This window comes from Neopsephotus bourkii, unplaced genomic scaffold, assembly GCF_033783945.1.
Source record: "Neopsephotus bourkii isolate Nb327-2 ecotype Australia unplaced genomic scaffold, CSIRO-AGI_Nbou_v1 NB_1526, whole genome shotgun sequence".
Classification (NCBI taxonomy): domain Eukaryota; kingdom Metazoa; phylum Chordata; class Aves; order Psittaciformes; family Psittacidae; genus Neopsephotus; species Neopsephotus bourkii.
In genome coordinates, this window is record NW_026902002.1 from 6,384,866 (window position 1) to 6,393,771 (window position 8,906).

The 8,906-nt window shown below is 43.1% G+C and overlaps 1 long non-coding RNA gene across 1 annotated transcript; it reads left to right on the forward strand.

The window, feature by feature from the left end:
• The first annotated feature begins 245 nt into the window (after window positions 1-245).
• LOC133221252 (uncharacterized) lies at window positions 246-1,679 on the forward strand. The gene is made up of 2 exons (XR_009727947.1): window positions 246-659; window positions 1,495-1,679. It is a non-coding gene; the product is annotated as an uncharacterized LOC133221252 (long non-coding RNA).
• Window positions 1,680-8,906: the final 7,227 nt, after the last annotated feature.

An 8,906-nucleotide genomic window follows, 5' to 3' on the forward strand; every position in this document is an offset into this window, starting at 1 on the left:
ATTATGACTCTGTGTTTCCTATCTTTAACAAACTTGCCTGTTTCTTTCTTTTTTTTTTCTGTTTCATTGTCATGTCATGTCAGATCTGGTTATAACACATGGGCCTCATAGAAGACGGCATCACATGGCTAGGATCTGGACTACTGAGCTTCAGCTACGTTCTGGAGATTACAGACCTCAGTTTCACTGTCTTTGCCCTCCCCCTAACACAGTAAAAACCCCAAAGTGAAAGCCCAGAGGTAAATTTTTTAGCCATGGGTCTAAGTTCATGGACCCCAAGATGGAAGAAAATGTTCTTCTTTCACAGCCAAAGACCAATCGCGAAGCAGTTTATACTGTGGTAGAAAACCAAACGTCCAAATACAGCTATTTCCATATACGGCAAAAGGAACTCTCTTGCATCACAAATACCCCATAGCGTCTGACCTGTAAGGGCAGGCCAGGTACATGTCCACTCACTATCACAGGGAGCAAGACCACCCATCAGAGAATCAGGCACCTCTGCCATCCTGTCACAGAGATCTTGAAAGCAGAAATGGCGAGATACAGGCAATTTCGGAAGCAGCACAACAGGCAACACTCCCAGTGGAGTCAAAGACACAGAGTCAGAGGCAGGAAGCAAGGAAAGAGACAAGGGCTAAGAAGGAAAAAGGTGAAAGGTATGGTCTTTCAGACTAAGTCATGGAAAGGCTGTCATAGGATGAGACTTTCTGAACAACCTTGGTGAAACTACAGTGTTGCAGGGACTGTCTTGTGACCAGACACAGAAACCTTTTTCTGACTCAAGGATTAAGCATCTTTGAGGGAAGATGGGTTTAAGATCCTGACTATGGAGCCAACATGAAAGTTGGAATGGACACATTGGCTACAACTATAAGGGCATTCATGCCATTTGAGATGGTCGTAGGATTTCAGACTGTAATATATAAATACTTTATGATAACTACTAAGTGTGGGGCAGGGAATTTGGGGAAATAAGAAATAGTACAGTCCCTAGACACTAGTTACCAGTCAGCAGATCATGGCAGTTGGTTAGCATAAAAAGTACCTCTGACTGCACAGGAGCAATCAGGAGACATTCATGTGTACTCCTGCAATTATATAGCATAACCAGTGATGAAGCAAATATTTATAGGGCTTGGTAAGTATTTGGCTGGATCTGTAGACATGTATCTAAGGTACACCAAGGCAGATCAAATGGATCATTTTCTGAAAATACATGTGTCTCTGTTGCTTAAAGCTGCAACCTTGGTTAACTGGTTAAACTATTAGATTATCATATTTAGGAAACCCATAGTGACACCCTCCTGTAAGTACCACTGTGTTTCTAGTTCCAGAAGTACTTGGGAGCATTCTGTAAAATGAAATGAAAACCCATGAAATAAATAGGTGCCATGAACGGACTGGACAATTAACTCTTGCCATTAATGCCCTTAGCAGCTCTTTGACTAAGGAGAATCATACTCATCCTTGCTTCTCTACCTTCTCTTACAGGAGGCAAGAAGAATGCTTCCTGGAGGGTAGTGTTGTACTGAGATTCTAACTGTCTTATCTGCCATGTATTGCAGTGTAGAAACAAGCTTCCACAACTGCATGACAAAATACCTCTGTTTTCTGGGATGATCCTACAATAAGAGAAGCCTAACAGAACTGACTTGAAATAAACAGGACTGAATGCATTCTGTTTTCTGGGGTTTTTTTGGTTGTTTTTTTTTCTTTGTGTGTGTGTGTAATCGCTAGAATGTGATCTCAGAGACCTTCTTGCTGGTGCACATAAAGATGTAGTGGACTGTCCAGGACTGGGAGGATTTGCCAAAACAGGGGAAACAAATAGTTAAGGCTTATCTTAGAGTAGTGGTTGGTTTAAACTTAGTCTGAGAACAAAACTGCCTCCTAAGTTGCTAGAAATGTTTAGCTGTCATCTGTTGCTCATAGTATAAATGCCTGAGACACAGTCCTGCTTTAATTGTCCTTATCCAAGAAAGGCCATCCTTTGCTACTCAGAGAATGGTTCTCAAGTTCATGCAACAACATACGACCGGAGCAGGCTAGTAATAGATTGGAGTAGACTAGATATATTGGAGCAAGGTAGTGATTTACTTCTGGGTAAATGGAAACAATGGCTGGGGGAGGCAGGATGCCAGAAGGTGGTGGTGGAACTGATCACACAAAATCAAGTCAGAATATAAATTTCTTCCTCTATTCAGGCCTTTCCCATATGGAGCAGGGGACGCCCAAGCAGACATTGTCCTCTCAGTTTCACAGGAACTTCCACTAGAAATCCTTTAGCTCTCTGAGGAATACAGTCTGGGGTCTTGTGAATTGAGATCACTGCAGTAGGTCAAACCAGGCATTTCCAAATCCTCCTGATCACATGGAACTAACCTAATAAAACATTTGCTTAAATAACAAAGAACAAACAATGGGGTGGTCATGAGTAAATATGTTCCATACCACTTCCTGTTGTCACCTGTGATCTATCAACCTCAAGAGATTCAGTAATTCACTCAAAATCTTCAGGAGAGCAGGGCTGTGGACCCAGATTTATGAGACAGCATACCAGCTCTGAGTCCTTTCTTTGCATCCTAGGCCAGCAAGACATATGCAGGCATATGTCTCCAAGGCGTGGAAAGGCAAGGATGTGGCCCAAGCTAGTGAACATTCCAGACCAAGCAGCATACCTGGGCACAGATCTGCAGGCTGTTGCTCCCAGTTGCCTCTGGAGCTTCTCTAATGGTGCAGGAGGGGGATGTGCTGGGTGTGTGAGGGAAGATATTGTGCCCACACCAACTTATTCAAAGCACATTTTGCCGAGAAAGTGACACTATGGTCCATGTTCTTCCAAACAATTGCAAAAGGAAAGCCCTGCCCATCATCTCTTACTCTATTTCCTCTTCCTTCCCTCTCCCTGTATTGGGCATGACAACCCCAGAGCAGTAGGGATGTGATGGTGAGGATATCCTGTCAGGAGAGTCCATGTTACGCCCCACCGAGGTCACAGGGAGACTTCACAAAACTTTTTGCACCTCTGGTGGAGCCCCTGAAGGTCGGGTGGGGTCAGAGCACATATGTGACTCCTATCCTATTCCTGTTCAAACACCCAGCGGGTGACTTTAATAGTTTTCAGCGTCGATCTTTTGGCTACTCCCTCCTTATGTGTGTATGTAGGGAGGGAGTCATAATGGTGTTTTTTGAATTATTCAGTTTCTTGCCTTGTTTTTTTCATTTTTCATAACATTATTACTCCATTAATATTCCTGAAAGCCAAGCCAAGCCTTACTTCGATGGGCTCTCATGATTAAAGACTAAATACTGCAGAGGAGATGACAGTCCTCACATGTGCCAATGAGTCAGTGAATTCCTTTGTGAAGCCTAAGTCCAACCAGATGTCGACCTCAGCTCTGATGCTATGTTCTTTCTGTATTTTCCTCCAGTGTTGCTGCGTCTACTTAAGATGGGTATGACGTGACCATCAATGAGGAAAGACAGGCTCTCTGAAAGGGTAAAATGCTTTACTTTTTTCTACAATAGGATTATGAAGCTCTTTCCACTGCTGTAATTCTTGGCCTATTGCCTTACAAATATTATTGCTCTTTTGGTACTATTTGCATTGCACAGGTGTAAATGTCTAAAGGCAATCTAAGTATGAGACAGTCACTCTGTATGGGTCTAATTTGAATTTTCAGGCTGCTGCTACAAAGAGCTACACGGGACTATACCAGTAGGTATGTGGAACAGAAAAGCAAGGAACTATCTGTATGTGGCTGATACAAATGTCCTGTTTGTGCAGTCTAAACCTAGTATTTTCTTTAAATACAAAGGGAGGAAACAGTATTTTGCCTAGCTAGATTCTTCCAGCGCTTTTGGAATTCCTTTGCTTTTCTTCATAAACCACTTCTTAGAAACTGGAGTTTGAATTGCGCTTTTAAACAGCCACTGGGCTAGATCTTTCCTTGATGTGAATCAGGACAGCTCCATCATCTTCCACTGCAAGCTGCATTGCAGCAGGCCAGGAAGTGTACTGCTCCTGGAGGGCATGCATGATAGAAGATCAGAGGTAGTCACATAATCCTGCCTGCTGCACAGGTTTTAGTGAAGCTCCAACAGAGGAAATGAGGAGAGTGCCAAGTGAATCATGCTCTAGTCTCTTCCTTTGCCTTCTCCACCCCTCTGGGTGACAAAAGCCCCCTTTTCATGAAGCAGATTAGCAGCCCCGGATATTGTTCCAGGACTTCACTTTAACCAGACTTCTGGAGTCTGACCTTTGGAAAAATTTGCTCTGCCCTGTCCCCTCCCACATCTGGGACATTTTTTTAAAAGCGGTCCTCTGCTTTCGCATGTTGGGATTCAGCCTGGGGATGCAGAGGCTATGAATGGGGATTCCCTCATCTCAGCCTGTCCAGTTATGTCCAGAGAAATTGAGTAACTCCCTCAGGAAGTTTATTTCCAGCTGTCACAACATACCCACACCTTGCTGACCTGCCACAGCATTGTTTCCTGGTAAGATACAACTGGTCAGCTGACGAGACAGGCTTTAGCAATGGGAGCAGAGTGAGCAGAGCAGTGCAGTGCTACACCTTTGGCAATTTTTAATTTGAATCCTTGTATTCCTTTTGTACGGGGATTTGCCTGTTGTTAGTTAGGGCATTAGGCATGTAGTTACAGATGTTTAAAACCTGGTTGCCCATGCACACATGAAGCTTAGGACTTCTGGTCTGCCATCTGGCCTCCTAACCATTTTTCCAGGTCCTGATGGCTTTCTTTCCCTGCTCCAAGCATTTGCCCTTTTGTGCTTGCACCATTCCATTGCCTCCCAAAGCTTCAGAAGCAGCAGCATAGCCTGTTTTGGGCATGCAGCTTTCTGGTCTTGGAGGTGGCTTTGGCCCCTTCCCCAGATTGACCCAGATACAGCCTTTTAAACAGGGAAAAGGTAGAAGTGCCAAGGGCAGGAACAGCTGGAAAATCAATGGCAAGTGTGAGCTAGATTCCAAACCAGGATTCAAGTATCTAGAGTCTCTGTGCAGATCCCCTTCTGCTTTCTTGTACTGAACTCATTGCAGCTGTCAATAGGCTGGAGTACTGGTGACCTGAAATCTATGATACAGGTAACACAAACTGGCATCTCTCCCTTTAGTTTCCTCTATAAAACTCTATTTCTATTTCTACTCTTCTCTCCCTCTCTCTCCTTTTCTTTTTATTTTTTTTTTTTGTTTCATGATCTCTGCCAAAAATACACTGATTTACTCTTAACAGCTATATCTAAATTTACAGTCAAATTTTCAAACAGAGTCACTTCCTGCTATTTTGCTTGCCTCCTAAGTCAGAACAGTATATTTCTGCATGCTGCCAGACATGGGCATTTCTTACTTAGAGATGAAACCATTATAAACCAGAGCCAGTATTCATTTCAAAGGCCAAATCTTTCAGTTCTAACTCAGGATTTTAACTGTAATGATCCAGACATGTATTTTCTCATGACGTGTACATTACAGCTCTCATGATGCTCTTGACTGCATTTCAGAGATGCAGAAAGAGTGACAGAGACTACTATGCAGTGCTTTTCAGAGGTGCTGCTGAGGTGAATTTCAATTATTTATTTATGAATTTAGCTTTCACTGAGCTGCTCTAAGAGCTGGTAACAATTTTCATTATGTGCTAGCTAGCTGTAAAGCATCCTGCAAAGTGGATCTGCTCTGTCTCATGGCAGAAAGTAGCACAGGTATGAAAGGAACTTCAAACACATAGAAAAAGGGCACACAAATAGACTTCGTACCTCCTTCTCAACATCCCACCGTGACAGCATTGGTTTGAGAATCAGCAGCTTCTATGCATTAAGCCAGCCCTGCCTGGCTTAGCAATTCATGGATGCAAGGCACGAGGGAAGGTTTCTTCTTCCAGCCAACTCTCTGGCTGTTTATTTTCAGTCTCAGAGGCCCATATCGCATCTGGAGCTTGTCCAGTCCTGGGTTTTGGTTTTGGATTCACAGTGTGTGTGTCTAAGGAGGGTTATTTTACCATCCCAAATTTCCAGTAGTGGACTGTGGCATTCAAAATTTAAACAAACAAACAAAGAAACAAAATTCTCATCCTTCCTGTAAATGGTCATCTCCTCTTAGGGGTACAAGAAAAAAAAAAAGATACAAAAACTTTAGTATTAATATAGGAAAAAAATCCTCTGGGACAGGCATTACAGCAGCAGGTGAGTGTGAAGTAAATGCAGCCTTGCAGACACATATAGTAAGATGCTGAGTTCCTCATTCAGTGAGAGCTCTGAAATCCTCTGGAACAGCAAGCTCCGGTTTCCTCATTGGAAGAAAATACATTAGGGAACACTCACTATTTACAGCATGCAGTGCAAGTGCCAGGTCAAACTGTGGCATCCTGTGTAATCCCTGCTGAAAAACAAAGCAAAGAACTACCTAGAGGACCTTCAAGGCACTGGATAAGAGGCATCCTCTCAAGCAAAGGCCTGCCAAGGTTGAGGGAAGGCCCCAAATCCATGCTAGGTGATAAGACAGTAAAGAAGAAAATAGCTTTCTCTAGAGGTCCTTCTGAAGCAAGGATAAAGGGATGGGTCAGGATGTGGGAGAAACCCAGCCTGGCTCTACTCTTTCCTCAAGTAAAGGAAGAACTGGCCTCCCATCATGTTTTACTTAGGCTGTTTTCTGAAGGCTTCCAAGTGATTCTGCATGTCTCTCCTTTCTAGGAATGACCATCCACAGCTCTCAGGGAAAGTTTTGTACCTCTTCGGGTGTCATCAGCCCTGACAATAGGATGGCTCTGTCCCTTTGGATTTTCCCACTGACTTAATTTTTCTAAGCTGAACCTCTGATGGTTTCAGACCTGTTCTTAAACTAACTGACTGTACCTTGCAGTGATTCATCCACAACTAAGTGTTGAGTTTCTTGGCTGTTAAGAATCAGGGTGTATTTTTGTTGCTCCTCACTAACTCAATTTGCCCCTAGAAGGGCCTTTTGTCCATGCTCTGATCATCTTTTTTCTATCCTAGACATATTGAAATGTCTTTTACACCCAATATTTGTCATCATGGGGAGAGAACTGAGGATATCATGGCAGGCTTTGACTTGGAAAAGTTTAGCTGTAGGTGCTTACCTATTTTCCAAAACAGGTACCACTCTGTGTTGCCATGGTGACAGAGCCCTTCTTAATTCTCCTCAGCAGCAGCAGAAAATAGGGAACATAGAGGCCATAGAAGGGAAGTATGGATGCAGGAGCTCTGGAGATGGCATATACTTCTTCATGACCTTGAGGCCCATTTGTTCAAGGAGAAAAAGCATAATTAAAAAAATGCTAGTCCCTGACACACAAAAGCAGAATTTACACTCACAAAAAAACCCAAAGAAATTAGTTGTAATCAATAGAGCAAACACAAATAAACCTATATGGTTAGTTGGGGGTTTGTGTGTGTAGGTTCACTTCTCACCTATGTTCCAGCTTTTAAGCAAGAAAGAAGGACCCACCTTTTCTTTACCAAGCATGTATTCAGTAATCTGTGAATTTTAACCCAAAAAAAAGAACCAAACAAAAAAATTCACCTGGTTTGCAGGCAGCCAAGAGGCTGAGCCTATTTTAGTTTTTTCATACACCCTGACATTGGCTGGCTTCAAACAACTTGTCCAGCACTGCATAGTTACAGGATGTAATGTATCCTGAATTTATGTTTTGATGGAAGACAAAAGCTCTGTGTCTTTCTTTTGGGGAATTAACCAGTATTCCTGCCAGCTCATCATCTCCTTAATGTTGCCAAGTAATAAGTGATTAATTGGATGAGGCAGACCAGCAAAAATCACAAGATTTGACAGAAAAAGAAACAAAGTTTTTGAAATGAGCCTATTCAAGGTACATTTGCTTGCAGTTTGAATAATTTTTGTTCACATCATTGAGCTTTTGACAAAAATCCTGGTGTCTGTGTGCACGCCAAATTTATAGAGAAAAGAAAGAAAACCAAGATTATCTAGTAACAGTGAGAAGTCAAGGAGCTGAGTCTTGAAGTAAAACATTAGCTATCGCAGGAATTGAGAATCTGTTGGTCCTTTAACACAGAAATGCCTAAACTGCCGGCCACAGCTGGTGTCAAAGGCCACATCACCTCGTTCATGCGTTCATCTGAGATTGAGATAAGGACTGATGGCCCAGGAGAAATTTTAGGAGCTGACATTCACTAGTGGTCCCAAATCACTCGTTGCTACAAGTTAGGAGCAGAATACTGGATCATTACTGTGACTTTGGCATAACCACTCTTTTCCTGCAATGACACAGCCTGAGTTCATTGTCAAAGTAAAGCAGAGAGAAGCTAGAGGGGAGATGGATGTGCAGGACAGTTTGCTTGGCCCTGTGTAAAGCTATGTTAGCTCCTTTTTAAAAGTATTCCTCAGAAGATTATTTATCTGCCAAGTTTCAGCGTGGGATGAAATATGTACTGCCATATAACCCACTGCCCCATACCCAAAAATAGAGAGGTCCTAGGAAAAGGCTAATTTAGGTTTATCTAGGTCCTGAAAATAGGTTGGGTGCTGCCTGTGTTTTTACCATAAGGTTGCAGCTGCAACTGGGGAAGGAGGCAGGTGGGAAGGTAAAAGAAAGGAAGACAGCTAAAGCAGAGGGCAAAGGGAAGGAGATGGTGGGATAAGGAGGGCATTGGAGAAGAATGAGAAGTGAAGCCTTTCAGCCCATCACCAACAGTGACACCTGCCCCCTTGCTTGTATTTCTGTGGCTTGTCTCATTGCCATGGCTTTGGGAACAACAACTTGTTTACAGGAAGCAAGCTGGCTGTGTTTCCCGTAGCCTCCCTGGGCTGAGACAGAGGCAAAAACTGCTCTTTCTACTGGTGAGAAAGCCCCAGCTTGCTTGGGTGTGTGAGCACTGAAACTCACTTCTTCCCATC